General features: G+C 35.6%; 1 long non-coding RNA gene across 1 annotated transcript; it reads right to left on the reverse strand.

Annotated features, from left to right (window-relative positions):
- Positions 1 to 532: 532 nt before the first annotated feature.
- On the reverse strand, positions 533 to 16,072 carry LOC138693816 (uncharacterized). Its single transcript, XR_011330488.1, has 3 exons — positions 15,922 to 16,072; positions 11,844 to 11,938; positions 533 to 659 (listed from the first exon to the last, which is right to left on the reverse strand). It is a non-coding gene; the product is annotated as an uncharacterized lncRNA (long non-coding RNA).
- Between the last annotated feature and the right edge of the window lie 5,274 nt (positions 16,073 to 21,346).

The raw sequence follows: 21,346 nt of genomic DNA on the forward strand, positions 1-21,346 counted from the left end.
TATAGTCATGATCGCGTTTTATCCCCAGGAAAGACCCGGTACTCTATTTGATAGATGACTAAGTCAACCTTGTGGCTGTGCTGGAATTCTGTCTTATGATATAATTCTTGTTCTTTGGTATAGATTTTGTACTTCAACATGTAGGCTCTAATTTTATATAATTAACGCCAGTTTAGCACTAAAGGAGGCTCTATTGTGACATATAATTAATATAATTTCTAACTAGAAACCACAGAACAGCAGGAGAGAGAGAGGGAGAGAGAGAGAGAGAACTTTTTTTTATGAGGAACTTTATTGAACATGTTCCATTACAGTTTGTAATACTACACGTTCTGGTTTACATCAATATTGCATGGCGAGAGAGAGGGGGGGGGTAGATTTTTTTTTAACCATTTGTGTTATTAGTTACTCTGCAACAAGGTTCACGTTATGTTACATGCGCTGTGATAAATCTCGCTCGAAATGTTGTCAAGCCAGCAGATGACTGAGAACTGTCGACAGCTTGCCAGTCGAAGCAAAGCCGAGTGCACACGAACATTGCTGATAGTTTGTGCAGCTCTTCTTGCGTCTATTCTACTCCTCGCCAAGCAAGTTCCTTGCTGCACTAAAGTTGTCCCTGTGGTTTGCATCTTGATTGAGATTGCAGCTGTCTCATGGGGCTGCAAAACAGAACAGAAATAAGCTTCTAAAGGACTGCAGTATTTAAAGAAGTTAAAAGCAATCTTCTCTCCCATATTCGTCTTTAGACTTTGGCTCAGTCATCCAGATTTGTCAAACATAAGGAGTCCAAACAGAGTAGTTGACTACCTGTCTGCTCTGAAGATGGAACCTTATGTAGTTCTGAAATGGAAATGTCAAGTTCCAGGACACGGTGAATACCAGGTGCCTAATTCTAACCTCCTCTCCCATTGTAAGTGAATTAAATTTAGACTTACACTTAAATTGTAGTATTTATGTAAAGTACAGCATCCTAAATAGCTACAGGATTAATTTTCCGTTCACGAATTTTCAGATTTAAATTTTACCAAGTCCAAGCGAAATTGGTTGGTGGCTTATTTTTTGTGCTGAATACTTAACAGTGAATGTGTAATTTGTGGTCTCTTTCGCCAGAATTGTTATCATACAGTATGAAAAGACATTTTGTTTTCAAGTTGAGAACAGAGTAATAGATATGAAAATGTTGTCTTTATTCATTTTAATTTATGAACGAAAACTTTTTTTCTTTTTTCTTTTTTTTGTGCATACAGTAAATAGAGTTTTTTTTGGTACATAAAGTAAATATATTACGTGGGTCACTGCTTTATTTCTTCATCATATGATAGTTACATTCAAAATTTTTGCCACCTAAAAATCTGTTGCCTTTAGCCAAGATTGAACTCCTATTTCTTTTCTCAATTGCTGCATCATCGGTAAACAAATGTACAAATTATAACAAATTGACGTTTATAACATGTTGGCAGCATTGAAGAAGTCCTTTGAGCATATGTACATCCCACAGGAACGTCAACCATTCATATACATGAGTCTGGAGTTGGACCCTAGGAATGTGGATGTGAATGTCCACCCAGCCAAACATGAAGTGCACGTTCTACACGAAGATTCCGTTATTGATAAAGAGAGAAGTGCAGTGGAGTCCAAGCTGTTGGGCTGTAACACAGCAAGGAATTTCTATGCACAGGTAAGTCATGTAAAGCAGTAAATTGTAGCACAAAGAGAAAATTACTTGCACAGATAAGTGACCTAGAACAGTGGATTGTAATACAAATGAATTCTATACAAAATTCAGTTATCAGGAGCCGTTGATTGCAGTACAGTACATCAAAATTTTCCACAGAGATAAGTAGTCAGGAATAGTTGACTGTAACATATTGAGAAAGTAGGTAAGTGATCAGGAACAGTGAACTGTGGTGTAACTACTTGAATTCCTGATTGTAAGTCACATTTTGGTTGAAAATAAGTGGAGCATTGTAATGACTACGTCACACATAGATACATCAGTCTGAGCAGAAAAACAACCGAAGTGACAGTTAATACTATGAAGCAAAAGGCATCAATATTCATCTGAAGTGCAGGATTCCAGTTGTTTTTGCAATAAACAGGAAACAGTTGGCACTACTGCAGAACTGCTCTTTATCTGGGTACAGTACTATTCACGTCCAGTTGCATGTGTGTTCACTGGTGTTTATAGCAAGAAAAGAACAAAACATTCTTCGGAATATAGAAGAAATGTTGAAAAGGCCAGAAATCATGGTGGAGAATATATTAACCACAGCGGTAAGGATGTCCCTAAAAAGTGACTAGTGAAGACTGCAAATGCCAGAAAGAGTGTTTTAACCTGACAACATGGTATTTAAAAGTCCCTGCACTAGGCGCTAAAATGGTATTTAAATGCTCTAGTAGAATGGAATTTATATTACTTCACTCCTTTATTTCAGTTTTCGAAATGGTTAAACATAATATAACCATATGACAGTAAAAAACATACTCTCTGCGATACAATTGAAAAAACCACATATTCATATCTGAAATTGATTACAAACTATGGCAGTCATGCTGAATATGTACACGTGTATGTAAAATCACTTCAGAACTCACCTAGAGAGCTGCATATATGCGTATGGCAACTAGGTCTGAGGGATTAAAAAGTAGGTGAATATGACAATTGAATGCCTAACAACATTTTTAAATATTGCTAGCAAGGATCAGCAAGACTGGTTCTTACAAGGTATATGTGCCACTGATATAAAACGACACGGGACGAGAAATGAGAAAAAAACCTAATAGAGTGAAATCTTTCAAGTATTACATCAGGTTGGAAGTACAAAAATCGAGGTATGTAGAAAAGCCTTCTTTATTATTTGAAGAGTGGAAATGGCAAAAGTTCTAAGTGCCATTCAGAAAATTTCACAGGAAACAATAAAAACTTCTCAATTTCTGAACTTAATGTTTTGTGTTCAAAATAGACATATATTTGTACAGGATATATGTTAGTATAAGACTTAAATACACTTTCTTGATAATTGGAATGTAGTATAAAATATAAAAAAAAGGAAACTTATAGAATATTCTAAATACCTTGTCCATCTCACTCATAGTGTTCCAAATGCCATGTTTTGTAGTTAGGTATTACAACATGTACATCACAAAGGGGTGATAATATAAGGTCATGTAGACTAAAAAAAATGTCTTATTATATAGTCACGGCGCTGTTATTCCCAGCATGACTCCTCCTCTTTGCTTAGGTCTTAGGAAGTGAAGGCTCTATAAAGTCTAGATAGGTAGTATCGTTCGCCATTTTTGTTCTTTCGTTGCCGAGCTACCATACGAGGAATCTATTTGCCACACCGTTAAACATTATCATGTTGTAGCTCCTATGATAATAAATCAAACGCACTGTAATTGAGCGGCAAATAACGTCTTCGTGTGCTTCAACGAGTTAGATACTATAGAGAGGCTGAAGACCTCTGATAAGCGCTCCCTGCAGAGGCCAACAGTACTATGGATCGTTCCCTAAAAAACATAGCGGTCTATAGTACCGCCAGCCTCCACAAGGAGTGCTTATCAAAGGTACACTGCAACGAGTTGGTACATGTATTATATTTTTCAGATATATCAATATTTAATTTAAACATTTCGCTATAGGTTTTGTAAAAAGCTGATTTATAAATGAAAAAGTAATAATTAAGACTTCAAAATTTCCAAAAATTTCTCATTCCCTCGGATTTAAAAGAAATGTACCGTAAATCATAATATTCGTTGCTGGATAATTAAACCCTCTCAATACAGGTACCATTGCCGCAGAGAATTATAAGATAAGAAGTATTGAGCATAAGCGAAATATCTGTATTAATAAGTTTGTACCATCAAGAGTTTAGTATTTATTGTGTTTATAGGGCCTACTCCAATTTTCTTTTTATTAATGCGTAGGGCTCTTTTTGTTAACAAAGAGGAAAGTTAGCACTTGCACCACACACAATTTGTCATTATTGTTCAAAATAATGTAAGAACAGTTTTATTCTGCAAAAGCCTCTGCCTAGTTGCGAGACACGTGTGAGATCAATGTTTGTTTCAAATTATATTAGACTACACGATGTCTCCATGACGCGACAATATTTGTTTCAAATTATATTATACTACACGATGTCTCCATGACGCGACAATATTTGTTTCAAATTATATTAGACTACATGATGTCGCCATCACGCGAAAAGAAGTGTACCTAGCTGTGGCTCCTGTTGTTTCTGATAACAATGTTAATCGTAAGTATCTTATCGTTTCAATAAATGTGGTGAGTTATGATCATGAGTAACTTTCTATTAGTGTCATTCTTTAATTATTATGTTGCATGCTAAGAGGTTATTTGTAGTTTTAATAATTGCAGTTTTCAAAAGTTCTCTGTGTTAATTCCAATTTCAAATTAATTTTTCTCAATAACTTAATTACTGGATATTTTTTTTTTAATTTTCGCCACTACCTTTCCTATATTTTACTCCTATTAGTTACATACGTCGTCTCTCTTGAAATCACCTGGTGAGCACTGAATTACATAATTTCATATTAGGTTAGATTAGCTATAAGGTAATTAAATTTGTGAAGAAGTCAAAAAATTATTTATTTTTCTTCTGCCGATTAAATTCATCCGTCTTTAGGTGCTTTGCTTTGGTTGCATCGAGTATATCTTGTCATTTAATATCTGGGCTATATTTAGTGAAACTAATAAAACAGGCCTACAGCTGTTATAAAACGTAAAGTTTTGTGTGTATTTTACTTTTTACTTATTAACATAGTCTTAATATGTAACTCAATTCACAATAATACTAACTTCATCACAGTCATTTCCTACAACATCCGAGCCACGCCCCTTTGTTTTGACTAACCGAAACATGGAGGACCAATGTTCAATTGTCTTCAACTTTCTGAGGTCTTTGTCCTCTCTATAGTATCTAACTCGTTGGTGTGCTTTCTGTGAACGCCAACGAAAGAGCCAAAATGGCGGGCGATTATATTAAGTATTATCGAGCCTTAAGAAATGAATAGCGTCTTCATCAGTGAATCACAAGACGCACACGTTTAAATGTAACTGACCTGCAATGCGATTGGCTGCCGGAAATTAGAGCGATGGGACTATAGTTTCAGGATTATTGTTCCAATACTCAGTTTCTGCAAAGTTCTTAATAAAAAGAACCTTTGCATAGTCTGGTAGAAACGATATCATGTTTTTCAGATCTGCTATTTTAGCAACTGGTAACATAGGTTGTGGGAATACATGCAGAAAAGTATCTCTTATCTTAGTAGGAAGTTTTCCTGTCCTCATAATGTTCATCACCTTCCATTTTAGGTTTCTGTGAGTTTTCATGGTAAGAGCTTTCCTGGTAACTATTTGGTTACATGAATCATATTTAATTTTGAGATCTCACATTTTGAGGTCGTAATGACAGAATCTGCAGGATATTTTAGGTCGAAGAAATCATCAGATTCAATCTCCATGACATTGAAGATGTCGAGCAGTTTCCACAACATAATGCAAATCTCTTGGAATGCATGCCTTGCAGACTCTCTTTCTCATCTCAGTAAGACCAAAATCACGGTCACAGATCAAGAAGCTGTGAGCGTTATAAGAACTTCTAGTGTAACTTCCTCAAAGGGCATTTCATTCATTCACAGTGTTCTGCCCGAGGGCAGGTCTTTCACTGCAAGCCCAGCATTCTCCAGTCTTTCCTATTTTCTGCCTTCCTCTTTGTCTCCGCATATGATCCATATATCTTAATATTGTCTATCATCTGATATCTTCTTCTGCCCCGAACTCTTCTTCCATTCACCATCCCTTCCACTGCATCCTTCAGTAGGCAGTTTCTTTTCAACCAGTGATCCAGCCAATTCCTTTTCCACTTTCTGATCGGTTTCAGCATCATTCTTTCTTCTTGCAGTCTTTCCAACACAGCTTCGTTTCTTACTCTGTCCATTTCACATGTTGCATCCTTCTCCATATCCACATTTCAAATACTTCTATTCGCTTCTCTCCACTTCATTGTAATGTCCATGTTTCTGTCATGATGTACCAAAGACATAATAAGGAAAGTCATTACGCGATTTTTGTTTTGACCTGCGCAATTATCAGACTAAATGACTAATTTCCTCTTGTTCAAATTCCCTCCTTCTTTTATTAATTTCAATAAGCACGATACAACTTCATTAGTCCCACGAGAGGCAGTGCTCTCATCCCACATACACATAACACGATCATGAGGATCTGCAACATGTAAGCCTAAATCATAACAATTGAGCTGTCTGCTATAAAACATGTTGCTGTGGGTAAGGTTTGGAACTAGTAACACTTGCTGAAGATCAACTGACATTACTGTTGTTTCACTGTGTGGAAAACGTGCATCGTAACAGTCTCAAGTACTTCCTTACATTTTGTATGGTGCAAGTCTCGATACCTTTTCACATCATGGGATTGAGTCTATTTTGACTGAAGAAATTTCACAAGCAGAACCATCACATGTTTTGCACGTATCAGTTCTTAGCCGATGAAATGAAGCATTTGGAAACTCCTTATTGAAAACTTTATCATAGAACTTATATAACTAACCACACTTCCTGGATACTTTTCTTTAAATGCCTGATGCATCCTGTTGATATTCAAATCCATGCTCGGCCTGACAAGTGCTTTCAACCATTTCAGAAAGCCTGGTACTGTGATCCAACTGCTGTATTGAGTGTCAAATACGCTTCCTTCTGGTGTGTCTTTCGTCAATTGTGAAGCCATTCATTTCCCTAGCATTGATGCAAAGCATCATTGTGATATTTCTGCCACATTTACCTAATTTGCTTCTTGTCTTTAAGAGCCAAGACTTTCAAGTTACTTGAATGCACTGAACTTACACCAGTTTCATTGCAGTTGAAAATTCTGCTTGGAGGGAACGAATATTTTCCTATTAGTTCCTCTAGTTTGGCAAAAAAAAGCATTCACTTGTTCCCGTTAAAGCCTGGAGCTCTCTGCAGGCTTGTTAATTGAGCACAACACAAAGAAAATTCGGAATACTGCTTGATAAATCCATGATAAAACTTGTTTCCCACTATCTGCTTTGTTCTGTTGAATTGCTGTGGCAATTTCAAGTGCTCAGCAAGATCGTAGACTAGAGTAAGAAATTCGATTTTGTTCAGGATAGGAAACAATTGTCCAGATGTTTAAGATATTTTACAATTTATTTTCCAATTCATTGTCGAATGTTCTTTAAAGGATTTATTGTAATTCATTCTCCCCTCTTAAGGGCACAAACCCCCAAACACGGTCTCCCAAAGTGCTTCTTGGCACAGAGAAGTGATCTGCTGCTTCACTCCCTGCCAGTACTCTCTGTTGACAGTTATTTTCCCTTTTTAGATGCTGTCATCCTGTTAGAAGTCACTGAAAGCAAATGATGGCATTATTGTATGTGCCACAATAATTATTTTTCTGTTTGGTACTGGAAACACTGGTAGTGTCCAGTATTGGGACCATGTGGTAATTTAGAATAAAATGCAAAAAATTAAAATCTAAATGCTTTTGTCTAGTAAAATTTACGTCTCTTTCAGCTGTCTATCCCAACAACGAATGCTAGTTTTGTGAAGTGGTTATTTGTTGCCATCCACAACCCACATTGCACTTTTGTTTGAACATCCATTTTGTATACAATCATTAAGATGGAATGGGTATTATTGCTTTTGCTCGATTGCTGCATGTCATGGCTAGACTCTAGAATACAAATAACCAAACTGTTCTAGCATTAGTGACCATTCCGAGTTGAGCTGGAGAAAAAACAAGCACTGATCAGTAGAGGGGGGAAAAAGGAGTGGCATGTGATTTTATTGTTAATTTGTTTTAATGTCATTACATGCCTTTCCTTACACCTTAATATAACACTGCGTAACAAATTTTAACTCAAGAAATGGATTCGGAACACCTCAAAATCTGTGCTTCAGTGGCTGGTCATGATAATATCTTTGAAAAATATTGGAGTGCAAGAGGTCAAATGACTTTATTGTCAAACGCCTGGCATTAGAAAACAACAACAACAAATTTTAACTTTTTTTTTTTGTGCTGTGCATATGATGCATGTTTTATATATAATTTGAGGCTCCGGAATACGAATATGACAGTAATAATCAGTTGTTAGTTACGGTTTTTGAGAAATTTTCGAATTATATCTATTCAAAATACTGCTTTATATAATGACACTAAGGTCAAATATTCACTGTTCAGAAGATTACAGTTTTCTTTTTCTGCATTTTCTTTCATACTGGGAATCAGGTACATCACGAGATAAAGTTCAACAATAGTCTGCTAGCATATTGGTACTCCACTGTCCTTGGTATCTTTTTTCCATAGTTGACATTTCTTGATGAAAGTGCTCACCTTGCTCATCACTGAAATCGTCACAATTCTTGGGGGGAAAAGTCAAGATGGAAGTGAAGGAAGTGAATTTTCAGGCACATGTTACAACCCATAGTTTTATAAGCCAACAGTAAATTTTGCACTAGTTCTTTATAGTTCTCACTTCTGCGGTTACCCAGAAAATTTCATACAACCTCCTTGAATGCAATCCAGGTGGCTCTCTCTTTTCCTTCCAATAAAGATTCGGTGTGATTGTCCCTCATTATTTCTCTAATTTGTGGTCCGTTGAAAACTCCCTCTTTTACTTTCGAGTCACTAATAGCAGGAAATTTTTCCTGGATATATTTAAATGCTTAATTTTATAATTCATCCCTTTAACAACATTCTTTATTAAGTGGAGTAACGGTCAGTGCGTCTGGCCGCGAAACCAGGTGGCCCGAGTTCAAATCCCGGTCAGGGCAAGTTACCTGGTTGAGGTTTTTTCCGGGGTTTTCCCTCAACCTTATACGAGCAAATGCTGGGTAACTTTCGGTGCTGGATCCCAGACTCATTTCACCGGCATAATCACCTTAATTTCATTCAGACGCTAAATAACCTGAGATGTTCATACAGCATCGTAAAATAACCCAATAAAATAAAAAAAAAATTCTTTATTAACCCTAACTTAATGTGTGAAGGGGGTAAAATTATTTTACTTTGAAGTACAAGGGGTTGATGTATAATATTTTTCTTCCCTGGCTCTAGTGATTGTTGTTTTATTTTATAATGTTTATCTCGAGCGCAACTGTCTCATTTGCACAGAAAGCAGCAAAATTTTGTGTAACCTAATTGAATTCTAAGAAGCAATATTAGAACCTTCAAATCGGCACATGTAAACCATTCGTAATTTGAATATTATCATTAAAGCACACTTTAAAGAAATACACGTCTTGCACAGAATACTAACAGCACGGAAATCTCCTGGTAAACTGAAGCTATTTCATATTGCAAGTCTGATTCTCCCCCTCCAAATGGAACCAAAAAGAGCAATAAAACAATTTCCACTTTTAGAAGTCATTTTGACAAGGTGGTCTATTGCAAAATATAAATTATAGTAATGTCATTAAAGCTCACAGTGAAAGAAATGCACATCTCAAGTAAAATCAGGTAAACACAAGCGAATTCATACTGTGAACCTGTATCACATCAAATAGTCTCGTAAAAGGACAATAAAATAATTTCCGTTTCTACAAGTGCTTCTAATATGTTTTCACATAATGGGTCGTTACATTTCTAAAACAAAGTAGGTACAGACGGAATACGGTGATTTTTTTAAATAGAATGCATATAAAATGAATTATATTGTCATCTAGAAAACCCGAACTGATGGAACATTTTGTGTGTTATTTTTTAATTTGAGAGGTCGAAATTAGTAAGAATTTGTTAGTTTTATGTCTGGCGCAAAATGGGTGTTGACCAATGTAATTTGATATCAGCAAAGAAAATATTCTTACACCAAAAACTCATGGTAAATTAACTGCAGTAGTTTTGTACGGAAATGTTGTCTATTTCTATATAATTTCATCGTAACAATTTATTGTACTGAAGTACAAAAGGATGACTAAGAGAATTTTTTTTTATAGTTGGTCATGACTTCCTGCAATATTATGGCATGATTTTAAGCTACTTACTAGTGTCCTAGAGTTATTCCCCTGTCTTCTGTTTTTAGTACACCTAGGAAACTTGGTAACCCCACCTTTAGTTTAGGGACACAGTGTATATTGGAAAGTTACAAGAAGCAATTGATGCATTGTTGACAAATTTTCCTGTCTCTTAGGCTACAGTTACACTATAATAACTAAACATTGGAAGTTATGCAAAACCGAAACACTACATGCTAATTAGGTAAAATTATGTGAACTGTTCCGTCTCTTTCTCGGAGAGATTATTATTTCCTGAATAAACTCGAAAGTGGAGTTTTACTGGGTCATGGGACCGATGTTTCAGTTTGTTTAAGAAAAAGTGAAATAATTACTGCCCATATCCTATTAGTTATTATTAGGCTTTACATAGAAAAAAAAAAGAGAACCATTACTTAGAAGATTGTTTGTCTTCTTAAAAAAAGTGAAAAAAAAAAGACAGTTATGAAAAATTGTTCTCTAAACATAATTTTAACGTTATTCCTATTGTAAACTAATCTGACCAGCAGAAGTTAGTTTGCGTCTATTCGTACTTGCTAATGATGTTTCCACTTTCGTCTCTTAGGTTTCTTGTTGCTCTCCTGAAACTATTCCCTAGGACGCTCCTCTGCTGGACCAAGTGTCAATTTTCAGGACAAGATACTGGTGATTCACAAGATCTGATTGCATTTAACATATTCTTCAGGAAAGTTACAGTACAATTCAACCATTAACTGTTTTTAGCTAAAATTTCCCTAACACTGGGATTACTTGCATACCATTTATTTGAAACACTCTATATAAAGTGTCATTACCATTGCTTACAATTACACAATGTCATCACTACCTCTTTTCCTCATATGTGGCCAAGAACTTGCTCTATCTTTTACAAAAATCACTTTGTCCTCGTCACATATGTAATAGCTCCTTCTATGTAATCTGTGGCCTTTTACCGGAAAAAAAGTACATATATATTCGACAGGGTTAAAAGATGGAACTGAATTCTCTACTGCTAACTTTATGTAAGGTCAAGCCTAATAGTAACCAATACAAACTGGGCAGTATAAAATTTTAATATTCCACGTTGGTCAAGAAAAAAATTACTCGCATGAGACTCGAACTTGCTCTCATCCACATGACAGACAACATCTGAGGTACTGAGATGAACGGCCATGCTTCTGAAACTGAAAACCATTGACTTCTGTGGCATACTACAATAACTGGAAGAAACATAATGCGTATTAAGTACTAATTATGTATTTTTTTTAATGAAGATAATTCTAAATCTACAACATAGGCGAATACTAATAGAAGTGAAAATGTTTTGTTTTAAAACAATATGCAATCGTAATAATCTTAGTTGTAGTGTACTGTGCAGTTATTAAGTATGTAATATTGATATTTTGTATGGGCATGTATTTGCCAAATAATTTATATATTAGTAATGTAATATTCGGTAGGTTGGCTTTGCCTAGGTTACAATGAACTTGAAGCACATGTTTTAAAATCTTGTCAAATCGCTAGCAATTTGAAATAGTTTCGAAAAATATTTTGTTCAATATTGATCAAACTTTAAAGAAGTTTTCTTGTAACGTATTGAATTGGAAGAAAAATTTTGTCGTACACAAGCAGCTTAAACCTTATTTTTATATTGTTTTAAATCATGAATTTAAATACAGAAATTGCTCAGATTTTCTTCTTTTCATGCACTTTATTTTCATCTGAATTTATTTAGAAAATGTGCAAGAGAGTACCAGTATTTCTTTTAACTAATTCCATGCGTAACTCTTCACCATTATTTGGAATATTACCTGCATCGTCTGCATCTATGATTGTACAGCTGCAGATGGTGCTCTCCCTCTCTAGAACCGTCCGGATGTCTATCAGGCTCCTGGTATCCACGAACCTGTCAAGCAATGCAAACTCAACATAACATTGAACAACATAGCTAAATTGCACACTTTGAAGTGTGCTTTCCTCAAACATTTTACTTCGTTACTATGATCTTATTGAACATTTTGAAATCCACCCGTACTTAGTGGCCAAGCGTGTATAAATCATAAATGTTTATTTAATTGACTTACAAATCAGTGCATTGTGGTGAAGGATGTATTTTTTACGATTATTTATAATTAGGGCTCGTAAGTTGATGACATAAAGATCACAAGAAAAACTCCTCTCTGCTTCAATTGACATCATAGCACATACTTCAAGTGACCAAAGTCCACTGGAAGAAAACTCCATCAAAAACTCTGAAGTCAGTGTCTTCACCTTGCAGAACCTTCTTGACTTAGACATTGACTGGCACCCAATGTTGTTTTCCAATTCTTTTTTCATTTTCTCTCTAACTTCTTGTGCAATTTTTCCTACTAACTGTTGGAAATGTTCTTCGAAGCCTTTAATTTCTTTGACAGCTGAAAGAATGCTCTCATCTCTTTTCTTTAGCCATGTTATTATTGTTGCCAAAATTGAAAAGTTACCATTGATATCCTTTAATTTGAGGATCAGCCAGCAAACCTTGAGAAACTGCTATACCCTACAAGTAGCACTTTCTCTATCGATACGGTTTTCACCTGTCAGATACAATATGCTGACTGCGAGCACTGCGACTGCAGTATTTCTACTGTTCTGTTGAATGAGGCAATCACGTCATACACGTAATCAGGAGTTAAGGTTCATGCAACTGTAAGGCAAATTCCTGCATGACGCAGTAGACTGTGGAATGTAGACACTGATTACTCCGGAAAAAAATTCTGTTCAAAAGAAGAAAAAAGGAATAATGCAACAAAAAGTAGAACATTTCCTAAAAAATGACCAGTAAAGAATACAAGACCAAAAAAATCCAAATAAACGCAAAATAATAGTAAGCTATATTGGTTTGTGCTGAAGTGAAACGAGTTTCTATTGTATCCTGCATTGTCTGTGATGCCTCAGAAAAAATATGATATTTCATCAACTTCCGAGCTCTATTCATCACATGTCCACACCTGTGAAGGTTATCTTCCGACTGACACTAAAGAAGGTAGGCTTGCACATTGCAAGTCTCCATGATGGTCAGCACAACACACAACTACTGCTCAGACAACACTTTCCGTAGGCCATGCTTTGCAGAATTGCCCAGTGTTAGTATTAATTATTACTCATATTGTAAATTTCTGTACGTTACACTATTTAATATGAATACTGCAATAAACTTACTCTCGCCTTTCTGTATTTGTTGTGAATACCAGAAAAGCATTACAGCACTTTTGATTTCTGGGACTGATGCATTAAAGTTACACGAAAATCATAAGCAGACTGAACAAGTGCTACAAAGAGGGAACAGTCCGTCTCAACAAAATCGTAATAAAAAAAGAAATGCTACGCATTCTCGTATGTACTGAATACTTAGTCTTCTCGAAATTATTTCATGGAGTGAGTCTTGATGGGCGTCCCCCTGTATGTAGGCAACAGTTTCGTACGGACTGTTCACAAGTAGCACATATACAGGGGCTCTTGTTAACTGCATATGCTCACTGTGTTGCAAGCGAAACTTAGACAGTAAGGAAGCTCCAATGTTTGTTTCCGTATCTGTACAGTTGGGATGTTCGTTCTGTGCCGGTGAGAATCATGTGGTAGCTAGCCAGTGAGCCTACACTCTCGCGCATGCGCAGAATATGGCAAGTGGCCAGTCTCGCAGAAAGCCTTGGCTGTGTAACGTCGTCCTGCCACGTGCGTGATAATTGCTGTTTGTTAGTTTAGTTAGTTCATATTCATATTGTTTATTTATTATCGCGGCAAATTGCAGTTGTGTGTGTTTGTGTAGACTAAAATGCCTCCTATTCAGTCTAAACTTGGCGCAAAAACACTGCATAGCCAAACTCGGGAAGTTGTGAACAATATACATTCTTTCATGAAGAGTGAAGCAGCTTCTGGAGACTTTTTAATACCGCTGAAAAAGGTGCAAGAACGAGTGAGTGCAGCAACTAAAGTGCCCGAAAGAACAATAAGAAAGATAATTAAAGAAGGGAAACAGTGTGAAGAAGAAGGGACCTCTTTTTGGAACGCCCGGTAAAGTTCATCGTGTACCGAAACGCATCACAGATGTTGATGATTTTGATAAAAGAGTTATACGACAGACAATTTATAATTTTTATATAAATGACAAAACAGTGCCCACTGTCAGTAAACTGCTACCTAAACTAAAAGATGCCATAAACTTTAACGGCGGTAGTACAAGTTTAAAGATCATTTTACGTGATATGGGGTTTAAATGGAAGAAGACAAGAAATAATAAAGCGGTATTACAGGAAAGGCATGATATTCGAGAACAGCGCGTATCATATTTACGCGCAATAAAGAAATACAGAGAAGAAGGTAGGCCTCTAATATACGAGGATGAAACGTATATTCATAGCACGCATACAAGACCAAAAAATTGGAGTGATGACAAAACCTCAGGTTTACTGGCGCCTATTTCGAAAGGACCTAGGCTTATTGTTCATGCAGGGGGCCGAGCGGGTTTTGTACCTGGCGCATTTCAGATGTTTAAATCGAACAGGAAAACTGGAGACTACCATCATGAAATGAATGCCAACAATTACCAGAAGTGGATAACGGAAAAGTTGATTCCGAATTTGCCCCCTAGATCTGTTTTTATAATAGATAACGCACCTTACCATAACGTGCAGTTGCATAAAGCTCCCTCAAGTAATTCAAAGAAAAGTGATATGCAGGACTGGCTTAGAAGAAACAATGTGCAGTTTCAGGAAAATTTGCTGAAAGTGGAGCTTTACGGGCTCATTAAAACACATAAGCCACTTCATAAAACTTACGTGATTGACAATCTCTTAGCTATGAATGGACATTGTGTACTCAGATTGCCGCCGTATTCACCTGAGCTAAATCCATTGGAATTGATTTGGGCAGATATCAAGCAGTGGGTAGCCGGTCAAAACACAACTTTTAAATTAGAGCAAGTGATGAAATTGTGCCAACAACGGGTTGATGACATCAGTGTAGAAAAATGGAAAAAAGTATGTGAACATGTTGAAAAAATCGAAGATGAATATATTGAACAGGAAGGAATTATGGAAAATGTAATTGAAAGCTTCATAATTACGGGCTGAGACAGCAGTAGTGAAAGCGACGACGATGAAGATGATGATCATAACGAAAATCACGACGACAATGGTGGTGATATATCTGGTATCGAAAGTTTGATGATTAGATATATTGATTGCGTCTGTTTCTCTTCATTGCTATATAATTGAACCATGGATATCATGTTATGTTTATAATCAGTTTGTATTTATTATGATAACACGTGATGAGATAAGTGATACTGGACAACTGTGAGTGGAATGCGCCGTTCATCGCACATCCTGGAACCAACTGCGCATGATGATGTCACTACACGCTGCAGATCCCAGCCGAGGCGGTAAGTCACGTGTTTCTATAAACTCACTCTGTTGCTCAAGTAACCAAGCACACCGGCACAGAACGACCGTCCCAACTGTACATATTCGTAGATCTGTGGTTGATATTTTTGTATGGGGTTTGTAACAACTGGTGTTGCCTAAACCCCAAAAGACACAAAACCCTATATGGAAAAACATACTGTTTTATCGTCGTTAAAATCGAAATATTTCCACACATTCTAACATGCAAGCTATCAGAAAATCTGTAAAAACTAATTTCAAGAATTAAGGAGAATTCCCCATTCCAGACATTATAAAAATACTATAATAATAGTTCTCAAAGCAAAAGCCTTATATTTCTAGAAGTAAATAATCTTAAATCCCCAGCTTCCTGCTACTGAATTGCAGACGAGGAATACTGCTGGAGTAATAGTTCATGATAATTCAATTATTTGATCTAATAAAGAAGATGAAAGCCTCAAGGTCTTACCTTGTTGGCGAAACTCTTTGTCCACCATCATTAATTCCGTTAGGTATCCCATTCCATTGTCTGGTATCCTGGTGTAGCCAGATGTTCGGCTGGGTCCCTTCTCACTCCATGGACTCCTGTTGTTCCTGAAACATTTCAGAAATGTGGAATAGTAGATAGTAAAATTTTATTCGATGATGGAGAAGTTTTAAAGGCTATAAATGCCGTAATTTGGCTCACTTTAGAACAAAACTAAAGTTGGGTGTCCCATGATGTAGATTGACGCAATTAAATTAGTCTTATTGCTGAATGAGTGGATTCTATGAAACATATAGAGTTCACTCTCTGAAAATTTTCTCTGGTGCAGGTAGATGTCTCTGTAAACCTATAATACTGCAAGAAACTTCGATAGGTAATTGAGTCAGTGAAATATATGTAAATTCCTGGAATTGTTTCGAAAGTTCTGAAAGACTTGTAATGGTCGCCTAAAATTTTTGGAATGCTTGGAATTTAATTTAACACAGCTAGTGATACCAAGTGCAGATGGATTAGGGAAAGGGACTCGTGTGCTGGGGATGTGAGTTTGATTACACTCCGGCTGATAGATTATGATGATTATATTTTTTCTTTTCACAATCTCGGAGACAGTGCCGAAAATGCAATACACACTGTGCAGCTTTCCACATTCGAATGTGAAAGATAAAATGTACCGGTATACACTTTTTTTTCTTTTTGGCAACTAGTAAGTCTATTATTTAACGAGGTCACTCAGCATCAGCTAAATTGGTGGAATGGAGGTGATATCAAGGCAAAATGAATCCACGATGAGCTACAGGATTATGTGATCCAAACAAGTGATCAGACCAAGTGGGATACAAGCAGTTATGGGATTCAATGTATTTCAATTTCTGTCGACTTTGAGACCACTTCGATAACAGGAGCACCAAAGAAGAGATATGAGTTCTTGTCAATTTAGACGTTATTCGAGGTACCTGTGAGCTTTCTATAACAGTGACAGCATGTCCTATCAAATGCCTGGGACCAAGGATTATGTAATCATTTGTTCAGAAGGTGAAAAAGAGAAGGTACAAAAGGGTTCCTGTTCTTTGGTGTGAGTGAAACTACAAACAGTCTCAAAACAATTACCCAGAATTTAAAATTGAATTGGCAAGATTTGGTGAACTTCGTCCACAACACACTCCTGAACATTTTTATCTTCGTCCACAACACACTCCTGAACATTTTTATGCCTCTGTATTTATCATGAGAACATGACACTGCTACTTGCATCATTATCAGAAATATCTAAGAGCATATCAGATTTTGTACAAAATGTCGATATGCGATGAGAACAAAGTGAAGTGCATGATGTCTGTGGCACTGCTAGATACATTCTTAATGTATTTTCACAAGATATCAGAGATGATAAAAGAATCTACAAACAATGGGTGAAAGACGGAGGAGGACACATCCAGAAAAAGAATATGTGGGTCTGTTACAGAGATACTGGACGCAGTGAGAGGTAAGCTGCCACATTCCTTAAACATGCAAATTTATTAACTCAAAACAATCTTCTTATTTTCAAAACCTGAAGAAAAATATTGTGCCCAATACAATAATTATTCAAATGACTTCAGTGAAAGTTATTGCTTTCAATACCAAGATGTGATACAGTCTGCTCATTGGGTGTCACATAGTTGTACTTTGTATGCTGCTATTATATATTTTGCTTCAGAAACTGAACAATTAGAACATGAATCCTATGTTATAGTGTCTGATTAAATGCAGCATGATAAGTTTGCAATAGCCCACTTCAATACTTTGCTGGTTGATCATTTAAAGACAAAGCATCCAAACATTTTGTTTTCACATACACAGTATCAATCTGATGGCACAGCCCAACATTTCAAACAGAGGTATTCTCTGTCCTGGATAACTTTACAGCCAGAGGAAGTTACTTAGAACTTTTCAGCTACTGCCCATGGAAAGGGACCAATAGATGGGTTAGGTGATAGGGTAAAACGACTGATACAAGAAGCTACCCGTGCCATGCTAGAACAATTGATCCTGAAACTGCTGAGTAATTTGCTGAATGTGCACAGCAGTTATGCCCAAAGATAGTGCAATGCAAGTGATATCAATTCAAACAGATCAGAAAAACTAAGAAAGTGAAATCACACCGGGAAAGAAATCTGCACTATGTCTGATACTAGAAATTATCATTACTTTCACTCTGTATCAAAATGCAGAATTGAATATTCTGTTATTCATACGAAGTGCCAAAAAGGTTATTTGATTTTAAAGAAGGTGTTTTCTGTCCAGCAGCTGAATGTACCAGTAAGCACAGCAATGATAATACCGGTATTAGCATTTCAATAACACCAGGAGATTTTAAGAAACGAGTGAACATAGGGGGCTGGATTTTGGTACCATTCTCTGGAAAGAAAACTGTGAAACACTTTGCAGGAAATGTGGTGAATAAATTTGAAAACAGAAAAAAAAAAATTCAAGTTAAATTCTTAAGATATGATGCAGAAACTTCTAAATTTCATTGGCCAGTGAACGATGATGAGTATAGTTGAAGATAAAAAAAATATAGTAGTACTACCACAGCCAAGTTTTGATTACAGGCTTTAAAATTCTTTCAATTTTGATTTCAAGAATATAATTTTAGGCTAGGTGATATGTAAATATTGCAAGAAAAGTCATAAGTTGTGTTATATTGCATGGAGTTACACTTTATTTGGCATCAAAAGTCATTAGTTTCCGCTATATAGTATGGAGTTATGCTTTATATTAGCTTGTTATGTTGCACAAAGATGTGATTGTATTCTCTTCATTTCCTTTATTCTTTGTAGGGTAGTTGTACCAGTGAATGACCAATTAAGCACCTTGATAAGAATATTTGAATATAACCACTTATAAAAATAGCCATTCGACATAAGTAATAGGCTTTGCTGATTCCTGAAGAATCGCACTACTCATTTAATGAGTGAACTTTAATTTTTCTCTCATATTGGATAAATTTATGGCATCATATTTTTATGATTTAAAAATCACTAGTGAATGACCATATTGTTCTAGTAGTTGACCAGATGAGCACTAGTGAATGACCTCAAATGACATATGATGAATAATTGGAACAGACTGTGTTTTGGGGCTCTATGCAGTGATATATCTTATGTGCTATATATTATATCTTTACTATTATGGTTTTGGGTCCAATAATATTACATTTAAGAACTGGATTAAAAATATAAATTTCTTGAGAAATTGTTTAATGTTCAAGAATATTTCATACAAATGTATAACTAGGCCTTTTTACCGGTTTGATTTTCCATTACCGGTACAAATTTGTTTTATAATTACTCGCAAGAGGCTACATTGTAAGAATAACGTAGTAAAATGTATGCAAATAATTGCTTTTGATAGGCTATCTATATCAAAATTAAACTATTCAATTACTCCTAGTTTTAATTTAGAAATTTATTTCAAGCACTGAATAAATAATATATATTCTTATGCTAATGTAAGCATTGTAATTTTTATGACAATGTTACGATGTTTCTATTATATTTGGTCAATTTCATTTTGCAATTTCCAAGTATCCAGTCCACATCTTTCCACAACTTTCACTTCTGATTCTGTTTTATCCGTTTTCATCACTACCCCTGAAAAATACGTTCCTTTATATTTCACAATAACGTACTAGATTTTGCGATAGATAACTTCTTCTAATGTAGTGTTAGCACTAGTTTAAGAACTAGGCTCATACATTACTTTCAAAAAGTCAATGTTTCATGAATCAGTGTCAGATACAAGTAACATTACATCTGAGTCAATTTCTGTTTCGCTCTCAGATAGTTTTTTCTTTTTTGTTTGTCTCAGAGTCCTCTTCTTTGTAGTTTCTTTCTCTTTTTTTTCCTTTGCCTGCATATCTTCTTTACGTTGTTTCTTCACGTTTTACTTCTCTTTTATTTTTCTTTTATCATGATACTCTTTCCACTCTTTAGAAGTTATAGCAAATGGAACATCACGAGGGGTTCTTTTTATATTATTTCATTATTATTTTCTTCTACTTTTGGCCAATGCAAATTACTTTTTCAGACAGTTTCTGATGTCACATTATTTGATGGTCCTGTAGCATTTAGTTCATTAATACAACTTCCATCAACATCATTGCTTGGACTAATACTTTGGTTCCCATTTCCAATCTCGTATTACTTTCAATACTTCCAATCTCAGATGGTTCTGCACCAAATATTTCATTAATAATACTACTTTGTCGAAGTCATCACTTGATATAATACTCTGAATTCCATTTCCAGTAATCCTATTAGTTTCAACACATCCATTCTCCACACTTTTTCCATCATAACATTCTTCAAAATTCATTGCAGCATTTCTATGAGAATCTACAGATTCACTATTATTAGGAACCAAAATATTGACGTGAGTATCTTCTACTATTGCAATATTTCTCTGAATATTTACAAATCTATGATTATTTGGAACCAGAGGATTGCTCTGGCTGTTATCCAGAGCTCTGAATATAACTTCTGTATTCTTTATTGTCACAAAAGTATGTCTCTGTATTCTTTATTGTCACAAAAGGATGTCTTTTTAGAAAAAAATCCAGCCAGTTTTGCCCTGTGCGACCACCATTAAATGGGTTATTTCGTTTAATGTCTTTCATAACCTTCTTAACTGAATCTTTAACTTCGCCGCGATGCATGGGAAACCCCAATTTGGCTTTAGCAGTAATCCAATTTTCGAAAGGGCCTTCCTCGTCTTTCGTTAATGTAGCTGTGGAACCCATTTTTGCTCCAATGCTACTTTTCCATGTAATTTATTTATTAAAGTAGCTTTTGGAATTGTTATATTCTTTGCTATCCGTATTTGTACTCATTTGATTTCTATGTATTGCTTCTACAGCTGCACAGAGATCTCCTTCGCTATATTGAAAACATCCGTATGTTTTATTCTTTTTATTTCCTTCATGCGCCACTTTGGGTTGATTTGCAGAAAAATAAATTTAAAGGATTTCAATTGTTAATTTAAACTCATTTGAATATAAACCAGTAAATGTCTCTAGCCTCCAGTGAATGACCACTCAACTTTGGACCATGGTCATTTACTGGTACAAGTTTGTTTTTCGGTCATTCACTAGCACATACATATGAAACAACAGCCACAGATTTTGAATTTCGTGCTCAGAAATCAAGATAACGCATATGACGATATCACCAGTAAATGACCAAAGTAGTCATTCATTGGGGAAGACCCATTATTCAGATCCAGTGAATGACCACCCACGTTATTTATGCAACTTTATTGTTAGAATTAACTTTTTTACTGAAATCATTATTTAAATAGCTATATAATTAAATCCTTGCTTAATATCTACGAAAAATAACAAATAATTGCATTAAAAGGCTGCTATATG

Source organism: Periplaneta americana, unplaced genomic scaffold (assembly GCF_040183065.1).
Source record: "Periplaneta americana isolate PAMFEO1 unplaced genomic scaffold, P.americana_PAMFEO1_priV1 scaffold_22, whole genome shotgun sequence".
Lineage (NCBI taxonomy): Eukaryota > Metazoa > Arthropoda > Insecta > Blattodea > Blattidae > Periplaneta > Periplaneta americana.